At 41.5% G+C, this 24,332-nt stretch overlaps 1 protein-coding gene and 1 long non-coding RNA gene across 4 annotated transcripts in view; one reads left to right on the plus strand and one right to left on the minus strand.

Moving 5' to 3' along the window:
• sema6a (sema domain, transmembrane domain (TM), and cytoplasmic domain, (semaphorin) 6A) overlaps positions 1 to 15,615 on the minus strand; it is a 101,295-nt gene extending 85,680 nt beyond the window's left edge. For all 3 annotated transcript variants that reach the window (XM_058635652.1, XM_058635651.1, XM_058635650.1), the window contains exon 1: positions 15,171 to 15,615. The gene's annotated coding sequence lies outside the window, so the exon portion shown is untranslated. The remainder of the gene's footprint in view (positions 1 to 15,170) is intronic.
• Positions 1 to 23,505, plus strand: part of LOC131463729 (uncharacterized) — a 52,616-nt gene extending 29,111 nt beyond the window's left edge. Inside the window, exon 3 of the long non-coding RNA XR_009241109.1 lies at positions 23,317 to 23,505. This is a non-coding gene — a long non-coding RNA (uncharacterized LOC131463729). The remainder of the gene's footprint in view (positions 1 to 23,316) is intronic.
• Positions 23,506 to 24,332: the final 827 nt, after the last annotated feature.

Below are 24,332 nucleotides of genomic sequence, written 5' to 3' on the forward strand. Positions count from 1 at the left end.
CTGCTGCTATGTACAAACATGCATGGTTCCACGTAGAGGAAGAAAACCTTATTTTGCATTTCTTTGACGATGGTGTTAATGCAGTTCGATGAGGAAAAAAAAAACGAGATTCAGCGGCTTCTCCCTGACCCAGAATATAAAAGATAAGATTAGCAGGCAAAAATAAAAAAGAATAATGAAACCATAAATAAAAAAGAAATGTATAATTATAATGATGATGATTCTGGACAAGTTGCCTCATTAGTGGTTGAGACTTCAGAGGAATCCACTCATTGTGCAGTTCTCTCACCAAGAAGACTTTTCCTGTTGACTAAACAGATTGCAGTGGAGAGCCACTTCTGCCATAATGAACCATCCTCTCTTTTCTTTCTAGCCCTCTGTCCCTATACTATCTATTTCTCCATTTTTGCACCGCACTGCTGTGTCCAAGTCTCTCACCCTCCCTCGGTCTCCTTCTCTAACTCCCTCTGCAGTAACCCTCCACCTCCTCTTCCTCCTCCTCCCTCCAGCTTTGCTCGGCTTTCTCAGGGTCAATTAAGCTACAGTAACTAAACAGCAGTTCACCCTGTCACATTCCATCCAGTCCTCCTCATTGAGTGACTACAACTTTCACTAAAACAAACGGGCTTTGAAGGGACCCGCTCCAGCAGCTATTACCATATGAACAAGTCACTTCCTACCACACAATGAACTACCTTGACAGACCTTCTGTGGCCCGAGGCTGCCCTTCGTGGAACTCTGTTATTAATGGGGTATAAAGAAGGGTCTGTGTGCAGGTTGTCTGCCCTTTTTTTGCCTCTGCTGCTCTGGACTGCTTGGCCTGGCTCTGCTTTCCCAGTGCTCCAATATTTACTCCATAGGGGGTCGACAGAGCAGCAAAGACGGTCACTCGCGCACACCTAAGTACACACAAGCTCGCCGCGGGGAGGGAATAAAGTAAAGGGAAAATACATGAAACAAAAACTTTGATGTACACACACTCGCACACTTGTTCACACAAAAATATGCCTGCACTTCAAGGGCACCACACTGTGCACTTGAGAGGCCCGACTCCAACAAAAGACAACGCTCACCTCCTCCTCACAGATGTACTCACGATCTGCAGTAATATTCCAGTATATTAACCCTTGAAATCTTTAAGAAGGAATAATACAGGGGCTTCTATTCTAGAATTTTACCAAAATGCTCGTACAACTCCGATCCAGCTTCGCCCTGTTTGTTACAAGATCCAGATCAACGTGTTTGTGCAGAGAAAATAGCAATAGCACTGAGTCAGTGGCAGAAATAGAGGGAAAGTGGGTGCAATGTTCCATTCAAACAGCAGAGCATTGACTACTCCGGTCAAAACATCTGAACGTGCATTTAGATTTCCTTTGAGACAAACTGGAATTCACTCTGCCTTGTGACACAAGGCTTTTTCACTGCATTGATTATGTGCATTAAAGGTCGAAAGAAGGGGGACATATCATATGGTTAGGTCAGTCACCCAACACAAGACTGTTTGCGTTATCTATACATTTGATCTGTTTGGGGAAGGAAGTCAGGAGAAAGGCTCTTTGTGATCGACAACTATAGCTTACATCCTCATCCTGCAGGGTGGGTGGGCAGAAACACAATCAGATCACTTCAATTGAATAGTCAGTGATGCTCAGTTGAACCTTGTTCGTCCACGTTTGAACATGAAACATCAGATCCATATAGTGCGTTTGACACGTGAAACAGAATATATCCGCGCGAGTATCAGATCTACCAGCACTAATTATGTATGTTGTGTATGTGTAGTAATTATGGCAGTGATCATAACAGTGGTCACACTCTTGGATTCAAATGCAGCAACAAAGTCTAACTACAAGAACAAGCAGATGGAGAAGCTTTATATGATGTAGCAAAATTGTAATGCACCTTGTTATCATATTCCCAGTTGAGATGTAGGAAACAATGGTTTCCAAAGTCATCAAGCTCGAGAAATCTGCAGTTTGTGCTTAACGTTTGATGTTATGCATCGCTCTGTGAGGGGAATTATTAGAATGATGCAGTTTTAGACACCACTGTTGCACCTTTGGAGTCTCTAAATGTATTCAGGAAAAGGCTTTATTAATCTAAATGAGGAGAGTAAAAGAGCTCACTTAGTTCATGCATTTTCTAATGCATATCCTTCCGGGTTTTGTCCATACTAGGGCTGAAAGTAATGAGTTCATTAGCAATATATCCGCAGATAGTTTTTCAATACGAAAACATTTTGTCTATGGACTAATAGAGTGATTGAAATTGTCCACTACATTTTTTGATGTTTAACCCTCTTATGACCATCATAGTATTCAGGTCGCCTGGATTCATTTTGATTTTAGGGCTGTAGAATTGTCAAATTTTTTTTTACATTTTTCCAAGATAACTTTTGATATCTGGCAGTTTAGAAATGACTGTACTGAGAAGCTGACGTCACCAACCCGTGTGACTTGCCGGAGAATCTTGTCTGTGATTGGATGGTCGTAACGTGGAAGTCCTGAGGGCTACCGTAATGACAAGTATATGGGTGCAACGCTCTATTTCTCTGCTTTCTGGAATCCATCCATCCATTCATCTTCTACCGCTTTATCCTCCACATGAGGGTCGCGCGGGTTGCTGTGCCAATCTCAGCTGGCATAGGGTGAAAGGCGGGGTCGCACCCTGGACAGATGTTTGAATTTTCTAGATATCACAAACGGTCTAGGAGTTATGGTAATGTGGAGTACGCATGCCATTAAACTTTTAATGCATTACGTAAAGGTTGTTTTAACGGCGCAATAAATATTTGGTTCATCATAAATGACCAGGAGAAGTAAAGTGTTTGGTGACTGCCTAATTGATTAATCCATCAGCTGTGTCATTTCTCATCCTCACTGACCACTTTAATTGAAACAGCATGCATCTGACGCCAGCGCAACAAAGAAAACCTGACTCAAAGAATCAAGCTTCTCACGGATCAGATCGTCATCTGACCACAGCGTCACTTGACTCCCCGCACATGTCCAGCCTGCGGACACTTGATACACAGAACCCTGCCCAAAACAACGATAGCAGATACCAGAGCGGGACACATACGTAGCTCGGGCTCACAGCATAGCATTTCGTCACCCTGAGGCAAAGGGCGTCGCTGAATAGGTGTATATGTTTGTATGTCACAGAGAAGCTATACTCGGGATACTCTATAAGTTTTTTTTGTGTGCACATGATTGTGTGTGTACTTTTGCGTCATCTAGAATTTCCGTCTGTCTGTCACACTGTCATAAAAGCTTGTCGACGGCTTATCTCAAATTTGTTCATCAAACTCCCACATATAAGTCCGTCCTCAGAGGTGGATAATGTTCCACCATCCATCAGGTAATTAAATACACTATTTGTCCTTTTATACAAATAGCTGTGATGCAGGTGCGCTCCTCTCTGTCCATTTGAGAGATAGCTATCAGTAAAATGAGTAACTAAAGCCTCTACATTTGTTGGGCCCCCCCCATTCTCTGCATGTGGCTCCTCATTATTGCATCTCACTGTGAATAATATCTCCTTTTAGCTTTGCTTACTTAAGGCATATGGCAGGCCTAGCAGTTTGCAAGCTGTTTCTATGTCGAACCTTATGGTTTCATTACTGCACTTTTATGACCATGGCATTTGCACCCATTTAACTCATAATTGATGTATTTATTTTTAATTTTCCCTTATTTTTCCAGAAAATGAATAACCTTTTAACAAGGGAGATGTGCCCAAGATAGCAGCCATCAAACTCATGATATGAGTGGTTTTGTCATAGAAGCGGTTTGTGAGGAAAAGAAAGGCAAGCAGGGCAAAAACAGCCTTTGTGCCTCTATCGATTACAATCTTACCATCCCCTCCTACACCCTCCCGCGATGTAATACAATGCATCCCAGGGAAAGACTAACCATCGGTAATGGCTATAAAAAGCTCATGAGAATCGGCCAACGTTCTAGCCACGAAAATCGATATCTCCCACAACCACAATCTTTATTTAATCTCAATACATTGGCACAAGGAATTAAGGATGGAAATGGATGAGAAATTGCTCAGAACAGTACTGGTCGTATTGGATTAAGCCACTGTCACTACATTCTTCTACTCCAGTTCTGACTGCTTCATCCAGACTAAAAGCCCACGCAGGTGCTATCTGGTCACATGCTTTGGATAAAAATAGTGCCACTCTTCCTGTGTTATGTCAGACGTAGTCCTATCGTTTGCAAAAGGAAGTCCAAATAGCAATCCATTAATTAAATGCATCTCCCCTGTGCTCACCCCTTCCATTCAGTTGATGCTATAGTCACAACTGAGGCAGTATTTACTATAGTAATTAGCCTAGTGTTACAAGCATGGAAATCACCGTGATTAAGGGGTAACTATCAGCCTCCAGGGTCGGACAGGCAATGAGTTCACTCAAATAGAAAGTCACGCCTTATTATGCAAGTGGTGAAGGTAGGAAATACAGCCTCCCCAGGTAATTAGGGCCATGTGGGCTCTTTCTGTGGCAGACAAGAATGAGACGCTATTGAAACGTGGAAATGAAAATAGCTGAAACCCTGCAGTGGTCTTTGTACCTGCTCATCTCATGTCCACAGTAATATATGAATAAGTGTCTAAGTGGGTGCACTATAGGTGAATGCTGTGGCTCAGTGAAATTTCAACATGGTACTGTATAGCAGGGCTGGGACAAAATGCTTTTGTCACTGTTTAATTGCGTCATGATACTTGGGTGCCAATATAATTTGTAAAGAGATTTTCTTTTCCTCCTTCAACTAAAACTGAATTGAACATTTCTTAACAATGAGCCAAAGTCATATTTCCAAGCTCAATGGACGTCGGTCAGTCAATCTGACTTTTTTTTCTAAATTGTCGCAGGGGTGCTGGTGCCAATCCCAACTGCTATAGGGCGAAAGGCGGGGTACACCCTGGACAGGTCACTAGTCCATCACAGGGCGGTACATAACATGTACAACATAATGTTTTTTTAAGTAAACTTCTACATGTAATTGTCCCTGCTAATAATAACATAAACATAATCAGGCCAAGTCAAAAATAAAGTGTTTTTTTTCTTAGATTTTCCTATTCAGTGTTTACTGAGCTTGTGCTGTAAGAAAATAGAATGCTGGGCCAAAATAAATAGGGCTTCTCAAATATGAGAAATGTCTTTTCAAAAACCCTGATATAACACACATCACAATATATCACAATTTCTTTTTTTCCACCACCTCTATGTAATAGCAGTGTTTCTTTTCCTCTTTTTTACAACTGAGGGTCTATGGACAGAGAATGTCACTATGTGTACAGACTGTAAATTTGGGCTTTACAGATAAAACTGATTTGATTTGATATTCTCTCTTGAGTTCCGCGCAACTTCCCCACATTGCACAAATCTACGGTCAGTATTTACCACGAGAAGCACTAAAGATCATGGTAGCCACAAACGGCAAACTCCCAGTAACGTACTAACCTAGCTTTATTATTTTCTACAATATCACGTCTCGCAAACCTGACCTATTTCAACCCTGTCAATTTTTAATTGCTCAGCTGTGACAGATTTATTGGTCTGCTTTATTGAGTTCACATGTTTATGTCTGTGCTGGAGTGTGTGTGTGCATGTGAGGGCATGCGTTTGTGTTCTTGTGTAGCTATTTGCGTTTCACACAAAAACAATATAATTATTGGTAACCACATCCTCATATTTAACAGGGTTGTAATGGCATCAAACATCTCGGTTTGAGTAATCTCTGTGACTCATTCACTGGAGTCTGGGTCAGGCTGTTTGACAAACACAAAAAGCACACACGTAGAGAGAGATGGGTGGTGGTGGGGGGAGGGGGGGGGCAAACACACTAAGTCCTTCACCTGTTAATGTGTGAAACAAATGACTGCAGCAGTGGCGCCAGTGTGAACACACCACCATGCACCCATCTTATCAGATGGGTGCATGAAAACCTGTTTGTACTAGATAGAGTCTACAACAATCCACCAGTCAGCCAGGGGGAAATTCAGCTGGCCCTGGATGGCTGCACATCACAGGGTAGAACAGGGACTCAAACCCACCACAGCACAGGGGGAGGATGAAGATCAAAGTCAGGTACCGGCTGAACGACAACAATAGGTCTACACCCCAGGATCAGCTCTGCACTCCATACTCCCCAAACTAATCTAGGTCAGAGCTGCAACTCCTCTTGGAGACTCTTCTGATTTCTTTGTTGTAATGTGTGGTGATGTAACGCAGTGTAACTTCACAGTGTGAGGTCAAGATAGCAACCAGGTAACGAGAGCACTGTTTCAAACATTAGGACAGCAACTCACTGAGTATAATACTAAGAAAGCTTCTTGTTTTACAACGCTATATGTGATTAACACTGACCAACACATTTCAAAACAGGACGGTATGGTTGGGAATCATAAAAATGACTATTACCATTACATATTATTTTATTTAAATTTTATTGCAACATTATGGACCCCGATTGTGGTTAGACACCAAAGACAATGAATTTAAAGTAAAATAGAAGACTACAATTGGTTGTTTCACAATGTAAAAAGAGCCAGCGACTCTGTGTAAATGATTAACAGATAGTGGGTCTAGATAGTCTTACCTGCCATCCTGTGTTCCTATCTAGTTACCAGGCTAGTATTACTAGATTAGCTAGCATTACTAGATGTACTGAGTCTTAACTCGCATTCATTCTAACACAAATGAGGAAAAAGAAAGAGGAAATGAGAGACTTTGCTCTCTTTAAGCACTTGCTTTAAGTCTTTAGGCAAATAGGACTTGATACTGAGAAAGTAAATATTCTAATAATATCTTTTCCCAAAAGTGCGTTGCTATGTCACTCCAAACTTGGTTCAATAATCATGGGTTCAATTGCTGTATATTATTGTCATCAATCAGGAGACAATTTGTTTGGTTATTTGTATGGAATTAACCCTATTATTAAAGCAAATACAGAGATTTTATCAGCGGAACAGACAAGTCAGTCCCAGAGAGGCTAAAGACGGGAGAAGATAAAAAAAAACTGTTTCAGTATGCAGCTTCTGCACTGGCCAATCAAACCACACGACCCAAGAGACTAAAATAGGTCTCTTTGCAGAATTCTCAGTCTCAATGCATACCGATCTATGCAGAAGAGCATATACATCGACCCTACAGCTCCAACTCATGCACACAACCTCGCACGTCTTCACAAACCTAGCAGCAATCATCTTATGAATAATCCAGTCAACACACACAAATCAAGCCTTAACAGGTTTAGAAAAGCAAAGAGGCTTTTTAACAAATAACGTAAAAAGGCCCTCAGTTGACTGATGAATGAATCAAGCCAAGCATGCTGTGAACATTATCAGAGCAGGGAGTGAATGAATACATTATCATGCAAGGCACATCTTTTCTTTTCCTGCCTCACAGCTTGTCTTCCAGCATATCAACCTGCTTGCTTGATTACCTGCCCACATACAGAGCATCCTTTGTCCAGATTAAAGGGGCATGAATGGGGGCATGGCGAAATGTTATTTCTTTTCATGTGAATTCATTTGAAAAAGAGGTCCTGAGGGTTGGTTTTTTTTCACCATATGCCTTGATACACATTGCCTGCCACCTTTTCTAACTGTCCAGCCCTCTTTCTATCTCCTCTTATTCTGCACGTCCACTTGAATATCCCAGTTACTGCTGCGAAAGGAATTCAAATCCCTTGATCCTTGTGAAGAGTATATGCTTACCTTGGACGTCTACCCCGCACCTTTCTTTGTTGGTCATTTGCTATGCCCGTCTCTCTCGTGCTTCAAATTAATTTCCAACTTATTTCCCTAGCATATCTTTAAAAAAAAAACATATATAACAGCAAATTGGAAACAAGGGACACAGCTGGTAACCAAATGGCTTGGTTGCGTAGCTGAGCGAGCAGTGCTTAGTTCCTCACGTAACTCTTAAAGTACTTGGTCATGGCTAAAAGCATAGCAAACCACAAATTCGCATCAGCAATATATGATCTACTGAACGCTGCTTTATCTCAAAAGTCCTGTTCTTTGTCCAAAAGTCACCTTCAACAGTTTCCCGTAGTATCTGTGCAGAAAGAAGGACGCTGTCGCACGTGATTGTCAGTGAATGTAATTCAGACAACAATTACATTTCTTCGGTGAGGCATCTGGCAAAGCAAATAAAATGTACTTATTCGTTTCATTAGCGATAGGGTTGCCTGCCTATCCTATTACCTTCTTCATCTCAGTGTCAGCTCAGGCTGACACTCGGAGACCATACATCCAATCAATCCAGCATCCAATATGTGTGTGTGTGTGTGTGTGCGATGTGAGTGGGCCTTTGTGAGGCCTCCACTCAGCAGAGTGATGATAAGTACTCCCAGCCCAGCGCTCCGCATGAGCTGATAGGCAGACAGGCCAAGAACACTGGGAGCCTTGTGGTTGGATGTGTGTGCGTACGTATGTGTGTGTTGTGGTGAAGTTGGGGGGGGGGGGGTAAGACGGTGGCTGTGTGCTTGGTGTTTGAGCCCGTGTGTGTCTTTCTTTCTTTCTTTTTTTCACCAGCCATGCCACCAGGCCGTGCCACATGGCTGCAATTTGTTCATTAGGATTATAAAAAATGTACGCACATACAGAGGTAATATTGTTCTGGGTCCTGCTGATTGGATTGTGAAACATAGGACCCCCGGGGGAATCACTTGAAGACTGCCAGCCACTGTGACTGGAAGAGGACTGGTTTCTCAACACTGTCTGAAGGAAGCACATGGAACTTGTATTTATCTATTTCCCATAAGAATGATTGAATCAAAAAAGGGCTGTTAGTAGGTGGATGGTATCGTAGATGTTTTTTTATTCCTTTCATATGGCTGAATGTAAAAACTGTGTTAAAGTGTTACAATAACTAAAGGTCATTTTATAGATTTACCAGTCACCTGGAAATGATTAATATTCACCCAGGGCCAGGTGCAGCAATCTATCATCGCCATCAGTGTGTCAGATGAGCCAGCGATGGTTGTTACAAATGACCTGCTGTCTAGGATATCAGGCCATGCTTGTTGGAGCTGAACTAATCTCAGTGAGGTTTAGGGGGCCAGCTAATAATTGTTTGCGTCACAAGATGAGAAAGTAATAGTAAATGATGTGAAACTATATCAGTGCGGAGGGATGATTTGCAGAGGAGCGTGGCAAATCCAGAAACATTTACAATCAACTCAATGTCTCCGGCCTCATTTGGCGCACACTAGTGAAAAGCAGCAGTGGGGCACTGGAAGAGGAAGAAGATGCTTGGTCCACATTCAGTGAAGCTTAGAGCCTCTGGGAGTATGACGGCTGCTCTGCCATGAGCATACAGATCACCTTACACAGTGGCTTTCCTCTGCTTTGATGACTGATGCACACACACACAAAGCCATGCATGCCGTTTTTTTCGGACACTCACAAGCACTGACACACCGGATCTGCACACCCACACACACACACACACCTTTACCCCATCCCCCACCTGGTTAAATTCACCTGCTGCACCTGAGAATGCCATCGCCCCAGTGTCACCTGCTATCTCATCACTTCAAACACAAAGAGCAAACGCACGGTTTCACTTCCTTAAAGGGCCACTTCACCCAGAAAGTATATAAATTTTTTTTTTACTAATTTTCGGAGACAAATGTTTCATGTGATCATCAGACTGGATCTGAGATACATGTCTCATTCCCAAAACAACAGAGAAAGTTGGGATTGAAAAAAAGTACATAAAATTGACCAAAAAAAAACCATGTCAAATGTCAAAGTCACTCCCTTCAAAGAAAAAAAAACCATTACACTTAAGAAATTGTAAAAAAAAAAAGAAAATGGTCAAATTTAATCCAACTCTGTAATAGAATGTGAATTAAACAAACACAGCAGCATCATAAGCATTTAACTTTATTCTTCACTTGATCAAGTGGAAAAAAATGGTCACTCGCTTCTGGAAAGTCCGTGCATGGGGAAGGAAAGAAAATCATTACAGTGTACTCTACAATCAGGTATTCTTGGGTTAATGCCCAGCGGCACTCATTGTGTGCACCACTGAAACAATGTCAAGCCTTCTTTAATCCTCTTCCCTTTTACAAAACAACTGCCCTTGTGTGTGAAAATGTGTGTACTGAGATGGTTTTTTTTGTGTTTAATTGTGTGCACGCATTTGAGTGAAAGGTGGTTGTGTGTTCCGAAACAAAACTCCTATGATAACAGTGTTGCCGGGTTGCTACTGTAGCTTACTCTCCAAAGGCTCCCAATGGAAATGCTCACAAGCAGGGTATGATGTGATGAGACAAGGCGATAATACAACCACCACATTAGTGCATGGTTAGCCATTAAAAGGCCCAAATGAGATTATGAGGTCATAAGGGAGACACAAAGCCTACAGCCAAAACGCAAACTGCTTCTCTGAATGTAACAGTGCATGTTCAGTGCTCCTTCTACACACACGGAGAAGAAAATCGAAATGTAGTGGACGGTTAGCAGAGAGAAAACAGGCCCAGGAAACAAGGAAAAGGACACAAAGAGATTGATAACAACAAAGAGACAGTGAAACAGAGTCAGGGCTTGATAGCGTGTGGTATTTTCTGTCTTGGAAATTACCATACTGTTCCATTTCTTCAGTAATCCATCTTTGAATAACACATGAATTCAGCACGATTTACCATCAAAACACGCAGCTGAGCATGAAACAGGAGGCCCTGGCCCATCTTCTACCTCAGCTCGCTGGTAGGATTTTCCATTGTACAGCAATGTGAAATAACAGCTGTTCAACGTACTGTAATATACTGGAGATGCACCAGCCCCATGACCGCACTATTCACAAGATAATGCCTACTGTGAAAATATTCTTCTGCTCCCTTTCTGAGGAAGGAGCGAGAGAGCAAAGGGACAGACCTATGTGGATGAGAGAGACTGAAAGATGTGTGCACAGACAGGGTTCACAGCTGAAATAAAAATGGAATCCATTTTGGCTCTTGAAGAAGACCCATACACCACGGTGTGAGAACCTGCGTGCTGTGTTGCCCTGCCATTGCTCTTTCAATCACTTCCGCTCTTTCTTCCTCTGCTCTATTACAATTGTTCCACCTTCCCTGCAGTGTTAAAATAATTTCCTCCAGAATCACACCTCTTTCCTTTCCTTTCCTTTCCTTTCCTTTCCTTTCCTATGCTCTATTTGCTCTAGGCAGCCAGACACCCCAACAGTGTCTCAGGTCCTGATACTATGGCAACCGAATGAGAGAGAAAGCGCTCTCTATGATTAATAGATGAGAGATGCAGCGCCAATCGCTGCGGCCTGGGGAGGAGGGACAGATACACTGCACGCAAGCAACATACACGCATACTTACAGGGAATACATATACTGAGTGAGTACACACTAGGGCCCACTCTGGGTTTTTTTGTTGTTGTTGTTGGGGTTTTTTTTGTACGCACCTCGCAGAGACTCACAAACACTGTTAGAATAGATGGCAGGGTTTTCCAGATGAAATAACCACAGGAACAGACACGATCCTAATGAAATTTAACAGACTGAGGCAGTGACCATGACTCACAGCAGGCTGCTTTCACCTGTAAAAGCACAACAGCAGGACGGGATCTGGGACAGCACATTTCTGTGCTGTGGACGATAATTCACGTCATCTGATCTGTAGTGCAAGACTTTTCCAGGCCAGTCATTCGTCCATCTCCCAGGCGATCACGCTAAGTCCCGCTGCTTTTTAGATTATCCCCGCAAATGCCTTTCCTCTCCATTCCATTTGAGTAATAACAGACAAACAAAGTCCACTGCGACAAAGGCATTACCACTAGTTAATGTCGCTCATACATAAGCATTTAGAATGCAATCTTTCCGCGTACAGAAGGCTGATGTTTGTAAGCTGATTTGAATGTTTCTGCACTTTCGTTTGGCACACAAATGACTAAGTTTGGCACTTCAACATTCTTCTCCTTGATGGACTTGCTATCACTTTCTAATTCACTTAATTTCTAACAACAAAGCTTTGCCAAGGATCAACAGCCAAAATACCAACAGATCCTCGGCAGCCAATTCTGTCGCTGACTTGCGGCGTCCAGCCCAAAATAAGTCTTTTTGATTGGTCCTTCATGCCTCCGGGTTTCTTGGCACATGAAAAACACTCAATCAATTATGCTAATGTAATGAGTATGAAGGCTGCTTAACACATGGACGGGTAATTCAGCGAATGCACTGTAGAGTTTTTTTTTATACTGCAGGGAACTGGAAGGGTTAAGGCTGAGTGGGAGAAAGCAATAAGCTATAACAACAACATAGAAACTTGGAAACGGGAAGATCATTCATCCTTGCACGTGTGTGTGTGTGTGTGTGTGTGTGTGTGTGTCAGACACAGGGAGAACATAGACCAACATGCTCAAGCAAGTGATTAGCGAAAGATTAAAATTTTCAATGAGCCATGCTGTGAATAGAGCACACTCGCCCATACTGCATGGTGAGATATAATAGGTCTCTATAGTATGGAGAATATCATTTATTATCACATATAAATAGAGGGCGATATGTTGTAACTTAACTACAGAATATGGGGGAAGTAAAAAAGATTAAATACTGTTATCATGGGGTTTTTTTCTCTGATTAAATAAAAGACATTGGTCAAATAATGAATTAAACTTTAGTGGCTATTAGAAATCCTAATACATAAAAGGATAGAACATCGGAGAAAAAAAAAATGAGAAGAAAACTGTTTATTCAAATGAGGAGTTGTGTAATTTGTTATCGCAGGTTCCTGTTTTCCCAGCCAACTTGTGTAAATTTAGCCAACGCGCCACGCAACATCTGCGATACACAGTTCCATCACTTCACAAGTGTCTTTGATTATACGCTGGACTGTGTTCCTAAAACAAAATGAACCAAAACGGATACTCAAGCTCATGATTATGTGTTTCTAATGTTTCCACCACTAGAGCAGATTTAGCGTTAAGGCAGTGTAATTGAGGCAACGGCAATTTAGAGAGATGTGAAAACTGGAAAATGGGTTAAGCATCAATAAATCACATGTGTGATGAGTGGGGGGGGGGGATATGGTGCTTTTTTTTTTAACACTCTAATTAAAAAATACAGCCCACACACTAAGGACGTGCATCAATAAAACAGGGATTTTATAAAATATGCATCACACATGAAGACACATATACTGAATGCTGGGTATTGACACTGTCTGGATGTGAATGTGTGGCCAACAGCAGCTGATATTCCTCTGTTTATAATAGAGGGGGCAATTCTTTTAAACAGGAACAAAGCCATTTATCAATTATTCACACTAACTACATTCAGGCTGCAACTGCATAAGTAGTAGCAAAGGTAAATACTAACTCTCTCTCTTCCACTCTCTCCCTGTCTCTCTCTCTCTCTCTCTCTCTCTCGCACACACACTTACAGTGTGACAAATTCACATCAGTCACACACAATGGCATCACCATCACTATTGTTGGGGGATCGGCAGATCAAATACAACTAACAACTCTGACTGCTCTGCTCTGCTTCCACCTCAGAACCAGCGGGCGTCTGTCAAGAAAAAGGTAACTCGTGCAGTAATGCATGTCTCAGCATCACAGTATGTGTCAGAAGTGTACAATGTCTTAAAAATCGGGATTAACTGTGATTGGTGTAGGTGTTGTAGCCTTTATGAAACAGTGGGGTGGGAATTTTCAGCCCGTGCAAAATTTCAAATATGCCTCCAGGACATTTGAACGCCCCAAGGCCAATGTTGGTAGGAGGAGGAGCTGTGGTAACATGTTAAAACATTCTGCTATTTCAAGTTCAACATCAGCAAAGAAACACAAAGTGGTAAAGCAAAACATACAACACAGGAGGAAAACACATCTTTACACTCAGAGCTGGTGTGATATTGATTCTTTTTTTTCTTTTTTTGGTATACAATTCATGTTTCCAAAACAGTAGCTGAATCCTGTTATCATGCCATTTTTATCACCATCATTACATATGCTTGCTACACTTTAACCTACATGAAGAGCTGTGGAATCGTTTTTCTATAGCTCTTAAGTGTCTAAGTCGGGGTGTATTCCATAATGGGAGAGGAGAGGAGAGGAGAGAGGAGAGGAGAGGGTGCTGGGTGTTGGCAGTGAGGCTGCTGGACGCAGTTTGTGAGGCCTCTATCTCTTCTCCCCCTCATTAAAAAAGCAGCACTCGATTTAATGGCAAATTCATTTGCGAGACTGATGCAATTTAGTCTCCTGTTCGGATTTAAAAAAATAAATAAATAAATTGAGAGATCCACTGGATCACAGATTGACCACATTGTCTCCTGGCCGCTTGAAACCCCTGAACACACCCTTGAACCAGTGTGAGTGTGTGTGTGAGAGAGAGAGAGAGACAATGAAATACCCACTAGTGACATTGTTGATCCATTGATTTCAAATTGCTTTAAATCTGACTTGAGTTGTATAACGTAAGAAGGATTGTAAACACAAACTGGATCATTAGTCACTCTGTGTGTGTTGCTGCTCTGATTGTGAATTTCCAGCAGTGACAATAAATGGAAATCTCCCCATGGTCTGTAGGAGAGCACTTACAGCATGTGTTTCATTACAAATGATCCACAAATGTGCTCACACTATGCTCACACGTGTTATATGGTCATAAGGCTCAGAACACCTGCACTTTTATATATATACATCTTACATTTAGTAAGTGCCACTTTTGTTGCTGTGAAGATTTACAACATACTCCAGGTTGGAGAAAAAAAACAGCACATTTAGAGGGAGAACAAGTTCCCTCAACAAGAACATTTCTTATTTTCTTGTTAATAAACCTGCTTCCCGTTATGATTCTGATATTGTCTCTGGCTTAGTGTGGTCTACAAAATACGAGCCTGACACTTCTTTAACCCATGTGGATAAACAGCGCAAGAGGGATTACGCACGGAACTGTGTGCTCTGTTTATACCGCTACTATGTGCTTGTTTTCTATAAAAAGCGTCGTATTTCTAATTCGAACTGACAATTTTTTTTAGTAACTTTCAAAATGCTTAATAAAACCGCCCTCAGTTGGTTGATGAAGTAATGGTGCGAAGCGTGTGCACTTGTCGTACAGCAAACAAGCCTCCGGGGCTGCACAGAGAGACGGGCGATGAACGCACCTAAAGTTTGAGATAAACAAAGAAAATCCTACCTTCAGCTCATGAATGGAAATGCCTCTGAGTGGTCACACAGCTCTGCCTTTTAGTAATCCATGAGATGTGGCTCCCAAAGCAGTTCAAACGGTGCCCGTTCTCAGAATAACGAGCGCTACTTTTCTCTCATGCGTCTCTTTTTGTTACATGCCGCGCTCAAATCACACCTCTTCAAATCGGAATATCCATCGGAAATCCACACTTGAGAGGAGAGGGGGAAAAAAAACCACAAAAACACGACGTGTGGGCTTTTGAGCTGCCCTCCAGGTGAGCTGGACGCGTGGAATCACACGACTGTCCCAGAACTGTAGCGACGGAGCTGAGCGCAGTACCTTCCACAAAAGCCCACGGTCATCCTATTTGGAGATGAAGCCTCTTACCAGACTGGAGCGGAGCGCAGCGACTGAGCCCAGCTGTCACCCACCCGCTACACACACACTCACAAACACAGGGAGGAGCTACGTCTGTGGAACTGGAGCTATTGTGTCAATGGGTTCCAGTTATGGACAACTGTATTTCTATTTTTACGCAGCGGCATTTGCTGTGGCAAAGGAGAAAGCCTGCGCGCTATTAATAATGTCTGTGAGGGGGGGGAAGGAAACATGTAAAGAGGTTTGTTAAAGGTTCAAATAAGATTTGTGTGTATGCAGCCACACAGTATGGACTGTTTGGCTGTGTAATGCAAACTGTCAGTGGCAATTTCTGAAGACACAATAAAGGCGCAGCAGGTGCCACCCGCATAAACCTCACTTTGTTTTTCTTTTTTTACCGTCTCCCATTTTTCCCCCCCTTTTTTCTTTTGTGGGTGAGTTCAGGTTTAAAGCCTCTCCTGTCTCCTGTCTCTTGTCTCGGGACCGCCCTTCCTTCCCTGCATGGTGGTCTCCCTGGTCACAGGCTGGCACACGCGTATAATGTGCGCACACAAAAACACATGCTTTACAGTCCAAATGGGCCGTCACTTTATTTTGGCCCAGATATCATCAGACCAGACCTGCCGTAAGGTATGGTCCGAAAAACAAAAGGAAAGTTGTTCAAAATTGATGGTACATTTAGGCTGCAATCAGATTCCAGGCGCGGGGTCCACATGCTCCCTCTTAAACCAGTTCAAACTCATCAGCATCTATTTGGCAGATTACAAACTGCAAGCCTGCCACAAAACACAAACTATTTGCACATGCGCTTACATACCAACACACATTACAGTTTATTACAGTGCACAAACACCAGTGTGTAGACATATAGATATACAGTAGAGTATAAGTTCTACAGGAGCATGCCTGTGGCTTTGGACACGTATCTGTGTGTGTGGTGCCCCTGAGTAAAAAGGCCTGTCAGGGTCTATTGCCCTCTTGTTACTGTCACAGCTCACTACAGTGCTGCCTCTACTGCAGGCCCGATGCCAAATACCATACACTGTTATTTAATGTGAAGTAATGCACTCCTACGTGCCAACTCTTTTCTCATTTGTCATCATTTGATTGGCTTTAAGAACAAAACTCATTTCCCATAATGCAACTAAGCTGTGTACAGAGAGAAAACATAATAACTCAGCAAAATAATATGTGTTTTTTCTTCATTCTGTGGAGCAAATGTTTGTTTAAGAATACTTTTTAAGGAACTGAGTGGAGTTAAAAGTTGCGTATAATGCGTTCATTACAATTCTGTGTGCGTGTGTTAGGCTGTAAGTTTAGTGTGTTGACATCAGCAATCATTATTTTACACATTTACATTATACGTAATATGTGTGTCTCTCACACAAAGTGGGTGTGTGAGCTCAGTGGCGTTAAATACACAGCAGTTCGTTTGAACTGAGGAAATGTGCCTGTGTTGGGAGTTTATCTCACTTATCGTGCTAACCAAGCTCCCTACACCTGCCTGGCTCCGCGCCAATCCTTGAAACTTAAACTGTTATTTTTCTTCTGCTGGTTTTGTGAATTTTTAATGTCCTCCAGCTTCTTTGTTACTCCACAAACTGTGCCCACCTTCCTCAACAAAGAGTGACATCATTGCAACATGCAACACTTTCCTGTAACACTTAATCTTCATCACACTTATGGAAAACCTGTCATGCTGCACAAATGGTGGGAAAGTGGTTCCGAGCCCTTGTGAAAGCACTGATATGTTAATGTAAGAATACTCCATTACAAGTAAATATACCTGGATTTAAAATCACACTTAAAAGTAAAAGTCGATTACCAACAAATGTTCCTCATGTACCAAAAGTGAAAATGTCATATATCATATAAACTATCTTATTGATACATTGACAATATTGACAATCAATGAGTACGTTGAAAAACTGCTTCTTTAAATACAGAGAGTGGACATCCAGTGATCCTGTGTGTCCTGCTACAAGGGGTCGCATACTAAATGTCTGCAGACATTGCACAGCTGCAGCTGCGTAATTGACATTACTAAATGACTGAGTATTGAAAGTTTTAGTTGCATATTTGTTTTACTTTTCTCTCGTGTTTGCCTTCTCTGTTCAACATTGATTTTGCTGAAACTAATATTGAGCAGCTGATACTGCGACCACGTCTGTAACAGAACTGCTATTATAGGCACTGCTTGGTTTCCAAAAAGTAAAAGAAAAACATAGACTCTGCAAACCAATGGTTTAATCTTTAATAATGCATTGGGTTTTTATATATATATATAAAACCATACTATCTAAGGCAAAACTAAGTAGTCAAATTAATGAAGAATATGATTAGATTGGAATTTAGCTACACAAGTATTGTGCAAGTACTCTGAATGATGGGTAAATGTACTTAAATGTTACTTTTTACAACTGCAGCACAATCAAATGTTTTGAATACTGTGAAGCTTCACAAAAAAACAAGCTGTATCACATATAGTGACATCTTGAGGTTTTTGCAACCGGAAGTATCAGTGGTGTCGCCTGCTGGAAGATACCAGCTGACAATAACACTGGTGTCCACATTATGTGCAATGCTTTATCGTCCAATTTCCTCTAAACAGAAACATCCATTCGTCCATCTTATACTGCTTTATTGTCCACATGAGGGTCACAGCGGGTTCTGGTCCCAATCCCAGCTGAAAGGCAGGGTTCACCCAGGACAGGTCGCTCGTCCATCACAGGGCCTAAATGGAGACATAGTTACAAAAATAACATCATGTGCTATTGAAGAAGACCTAATACTATTGATTGAGACCATGAACTCCTTAGGAAAATGTTCACTGACATTGTAAATCAAGTGAGAATGATGCTCCTTTTCCCATAGACTTCCATTCAAACTGGCTACTTTTTACAACCAGCAAAGTCGCCCCCTGGAGGCTATTCTACATATTCTTACTTCTCTGTAGGCCTCAACTAGAAAACCAGAACACTACATAGATTCATGTATACAGTCTACGTTTCAAACCGCTGGAAATGTTCTCATACCATTCTGTGTAAAACCTCAGAGATGGTTCTGCTCTGTGTCTGATACTGGGTTTGAACTTAAACCTGAATACCTTAATGTATTGAGATGCTGCCATGTGATTATCTGGTTAGATATTTGTCTACAAGCAGTTGTAGGTGTACAGATGTACCTAATAAAGTGAGTGTATATCTGACTTGTGGGACTTGTTTGGCCTCTGCAGCAGCTGCTGGAATCCTAATGGATGCAGCTCACCTGTGGACCATAGCAACACTTGCCCATTTACAGTAGTAACTGCCATTGTACTGTTGCAGGCCAATCAATGAATCTGTCTCTGACCTCCCCTCTGGGCACTGTTGCCTGTGCATTATCCCCAAAAGGAGTAAAGTGGAATAACATATTATTTACTGCTAAGCCCTTGCATGTGTGACTTCTGGGAGTGCAACAGCTGTACATGCATTCGTAACACAGACCACCTTCTGCTGTTTCTCTCATCTCTTAATTGACATTCATTAACGTATCAGGCAGAAAACAGACAGAAAAGTAACCATAACAAGGATGTAGTTTGTAAAACAGCTATAGGCTTGAAAGCAATAGTGTGTTTTTTTTCCTTTTTTTGTTATAAAAACATTGCTCAGACTCTGTAATATGAGTTTGCAGCTTGTCCAGCAGCAGGAGAGCGACCAAAACACTGTCACAGCAAAGTTTGTGTTCCTTTGCTTGATGTTTAATTTCAAACGGATACAGCAATATAAAAAAAAATATCAACCACTAAATGTTTGGAGTAACTTGTTCAAAATGTCCTCAGATTAATTTGACTGAAAGAAGGAGACAGCGAAATGGTTTTATTATCAACTGGATGAATTTCAAACAGTTAGACTAAGGATGGGAGTTGCAGTGTAACTCATGATACCATACAACATGATATGTGATGAATTTGCCACAATAACCAATTTTACATAAATAATGGTGCAAAGTGTACACATATAAATATGGTTAGCCCTCTTGCCTTTGCAGCAAGAAGACCATGGGCTCAAGACCCAGTCGGAACAAGAGGCTTTCTGCATGGAGTTTGCATGTTCTCCCTGTGTGTGCATTTCACAGTCCAAAAACATGCAGATTTGGGGATTAGGTGTAGGTGTGAGTGTGAGAGTGGATGGTTGTTTGTCTCTATGTGTCCCTGTGATGGACTGGAGACATGTCCAGGATGTACTCTGCCTATCGTCCTATGTCAACTTTGATTGGCACAGCACCCCCTACAACCCTCATGTGGAGGATAAAGTGGCAGAAAATGGATGGACGGTCAGACTCAGCCTTATTTCAAACATTAGGTTTGATAAAGGTTAATTATTTAGCTGGTGTCACTGTATTTTTTTTATATTTTTCACTCCTAAACCCATCAATGCATCAAATAATATCGAATCAAATATATACACTGATGTTCAGAAATATTAAAATATGAATGTTTCAACAGCAAAAGAAAAAGTAATCGTATTTCAAATGCAAGTGCATTTTCAGCACTTCAGGGTTACAATTATAACCACACAATTATAACAACATATCACTTGAGCCAAAGCTAAATCTAAATTGATAGACATTGGTGAATGTGTCTGAAAATAGGAGACACAAAGTGTCACAGTCTGAGCATTGACAATTTTAACACTATCCAGCAGCCAAGTCACACTTGTTTTTAATTGGTCTATGAAAGAAAAAAAAAAGAAAAACAATCAACAGCACTACCTGTTAACGCAACACTGTTGTGATGTGAAGGGGTTTGGAGTCAATGGGTTTGTATTCATATATCTTCAGTTTCTTTTTTTTCGTCAGTCATTTTTCTCACCGATATAAATTGACAACAAAAGGCATGAATAATATTTTGAGGTGTGTGTGTGGATGTCTAAATGTTCATTTAATATTATTATTATAATTTTTTTTTTTAATTATTGTACCTGTTACATTGTTGCTAATTTATTTAGTCAGATTTATTTTGCTTGCCATTTCTAAACAGAGCTCCGCTTGTCTGTAATCTGTGCTCCACGTCAAGATCCTCATGTTCTGTTACCATTTAAAAGTGTTTTTTTAGGGTTAAGACCTGGTTTTAGGTTAGGGTTAGACATTTAGTTGCAATGGTTAAGGTTAAGGTAAGAGACTAGGGAATACATTATGTCTATGAGTGTCCTCGTTACGAATGCTGCACAAACGTGTGTGTGTGTGCCAGTGATGGCAAAATGATGTAGAGCATTGCTAAGTAAAGCACAGTGAGCAAAATAACTATAGTGAAGACCATGCACACACACACACACACACACACACACACGCACACGCACACTAGCCTGTTGGATCTCGACCCAGCCAGCTCCAGTTTCCTCTGTGCATTCAGGTTTGCATGAAAGCTATGAATAAGTCATAATTTCTGCATGATAGGTCTGTAACTAGGAGTGACAGTTAGAGAGCACAGTCTTTACAATCTCAGAAGGGAGTCAGACTGTGTGTGTGTGTGTGTGTGTGCTGCTGATGAGGTCTGAAAGAGGGAAAGAAAGGTTGATGACGTCATTTGGAAATGGAGCAGTTATTTGGAGCTGAACTGAGGGTCCAGGAGAACAAAATGCATCCTCACACAACAGAAAAATAATATTACTGCCCGTTTTATTTCCGTTATGAATAAGATGCTCTGTGTTATCCATAGAACACAATGAAGTTCACTTGTTAAATTTCATTCAGAAACATATGACATCACATCACTTAATGTCTCATCACATCACTTAATTGGCCTCTTCTTTGTGTATTGTGACCTACCTGGTGTGATTTTCTGCCGCTGTCGCCCACCTGCTTCTAGGTTCTACATGAATGGAGTTAAAGCGAGTGTCAAGAGTGGAACCATTCTCCTCTGGCATCAACAAAGCATTTTCACCCAGAGAACTACCACTTGCTGGATATGTTCTCTTTTTAATGGCCTTTCTCTATGAACCTGTTTCTGAAATTCTCAGACTGGCCCGTCTGCCACCAGCAACCATGCCACATTTAAATCACCTCTATTCCCCACTCTGATGCTTGATTTGAACTTCAGCAGGTTGTCCTTGTCCGTGTCTAAATGCACTGAGTTGCTGCCATGCAACTGGCTAAATAAATATTTTCATTAATTTGTCGTCAAACGGGTGTTTAGAAATGACAGACTCTTAAAGATATTTGTGGCCCAAGTATATCTTCCCACATCTGCTCTCTGCCCACATGCAAGTTCTTATCCCTTTATCACTGAACTATTTGTCAGTAGACGTGCAACTTAAGGTGACAACGGTTCCACTTGTACCAGTTTTACTACACAACAATGGCTTCATAAAAAAAAAATCCTGTTGTCGTTGGAAGAATGACTTTTGGCCTCTGTCTACATGAGCAACAGAGGTATTTGCTTACAGACCGAGCACCGAGGTCTTGCACCGATGAAGGCACATCAGGTGTTGAGCCAAATTGATTTGCTGATTAAATTATGCCGTAGAGCAGAGTGTTGAGCAGAGGAACTCCAACGACACACAAAGTGGAAGCAGATGTTCTCCTTACATTGCCTAGTTAGTAATCCCCATCATCAACACAGCCTCATTGATCCACACACAAATCCAGATCTAGATTGGTCTCCAGTGTCTCATATCTTTCCGTGGGCCACAGCTTTGTCCTCACCTGTGCGGCTGGATGTGCATATAGCAGACGATTTAATGACATGTACATGGTCCCTATTGAATAAGTCATCCAGGCTCGGCTTAAACACCCATAGTGCTCATGTATTTTTCAGCGAAGAACCATTTCTCTGTCTTTCCGTCTAAGCCCCACTCTGTCTGCCTGTCTGTTTGCCTCTGTCTTTGTGTGTAAATATTACTTATTTTATTTAAACTCATATCATCACCGTTAGTGTCATTCTTGTGCTGCTGCTGTTTCTCACAAGTTGGTGGGGTCCATGTTATAACCGCAGTGCTGGTTGAATTCCCTCACTGACCATGAAAAGCAGGATGATTCCACTGAAAATGAACGTGAAAACGTACACTTCTTGTATATTGTCTCTTCATGTGTTGTCATTTGTATTCCGCTTTATCCACAGTGTCACAGTGAAAGCACATTCATATTAACTGGCACGTTTTGAACCCAGCCATTGGAGAATTAATGCCATTTTGATCAAGCCCTTTTGCATTCCTCCACTGGCTTTGAACTGCTAAATGATTGATGGGTGAGATGAAAATGAATGTAGGTCACTGCGGGTGGGGGTTTGACAGAAGCAGCATAAATCAGATAACGTATTGAGGATAATGACCCAGCTAGAGCATTACAGGTGTATTCAGTAGCTTAACCGCTCTGCCTTATCCACCAAATTCTGAATTGCACATTTTACTACCCAACTGCAATGTGATGTTATCAAAAACATCACATCACATAACATACAACAGTCACCTGTAGGTCATTAAGACGAGGAGGACGTAAACTGCATGGCTCTGTCATTAACTAGTGACTAGTTCAGGGAAGATGTATAAATAGGTGGATGGACAGTCATGGATTGACAGATGGATACAAACTAAAGTTCATGACCATAATTATTTTCATATGCTCTGAATGTGGGCGTCATTTTGAGTGGAGTCTCTTGGGAGAGGAAAATACTCTTGTGGTAAGTGTCTCTGTGCTCTATTGGATTTGTTGTCAAATGTGTGAGGTTTGAGAAATGTGTTCCGGACGTCGTTCTCTGTTTAAATCATGCAAAAATATTCTTGTCTCCTCATTAAAGAAGTTCACTCCACATTCTCTCGGACGGGATGATGCAGCCAGACATAGCATGAGACCATCTACAGTTACAGACCTGAGCTCAAAGACGGTCGGAAAGGAATCCAGAAAAATAATATGCATGGACGACTGAGCATCTGGGTAACTAAAACAGTATTAAATCTACAGTCCACAGACTACATGTGCACATCTTAGTCAAACTGATATGCAGGATATAAATAGTTTAGGGTTTTGATACTTAAAGATTAAAATGTTGGACCATGATAAAATGTTAAAATGTGATTTGAAGAAGTAATTAAATTAAGTTTGGGAGTACAGCTGAATTATTTCACTTTGACTTTGCACAAGGAATATAAAGATTGAGTCAGATTATCGCTTTAATACCCAAACCCAGCCATTATTCCAGTGGAGTACATTGTTGTGTTTAGTAAAATATTTATCATGATATAACATCTATATTGCATTACCACTTGCCCCAGATTTCAGCTGTATTTTTTGACACACACAGTAGACTGTGCTCTCAGTCTGTCAGAACAAAGCTCGTCCTTCTCTCTCTTGCTGAAAACTCACCAGAGATGCTCTTCTAAAAGAGTTTGGTTCAAGCTCCCATCTGTCTGTGAGAGCTGTATCTGTGTTGCAATCTAGAGATGAGCTGCAGACGCAACAAAAGGTCTAAAAAAGGAGGGACCCCTGAGTTCTCTGTATCTGGGTGAGAAAATGACAGAGGGAAATTGAAAGTGATGCAGGGCTATCAAAGGAGGAAAAAAAGAGATGAATAAAAGGCTTAGAAAGGGACTGGGGAACAGATGGAGAGGGGAAAAAAAGGTGAAAATCATAAAGGCAGTGTCAGAAAAGTAGAAAAAGAAAAGGGGTGAGGGCCATAAGGAGTTAAAGCTGGTGTCAAGAGTGGAGAGAAAAGAAAGTTCTGTTGTCAGCACTGAGAAGGCAGCAGGTGATGGACGGATAATGACGGAGGGAGGCGCCTCTTTGACCTGTCCTGACCTCTTGCTAGATGTGGCT

This window comes from Solea solea, chromosome 8 (assembly GCF_958295425.1).
Source record: "Solea solea chromosome 8, fSolSol10.1, whole genome shotgun sequence".
Taxonomy (NCBI): domain Eukaryota; kingdom Metazoa; phylum Chordata; class Actinopteri; order Pleuronectiformes; family Soleidae; genus Solea; species Solea solea.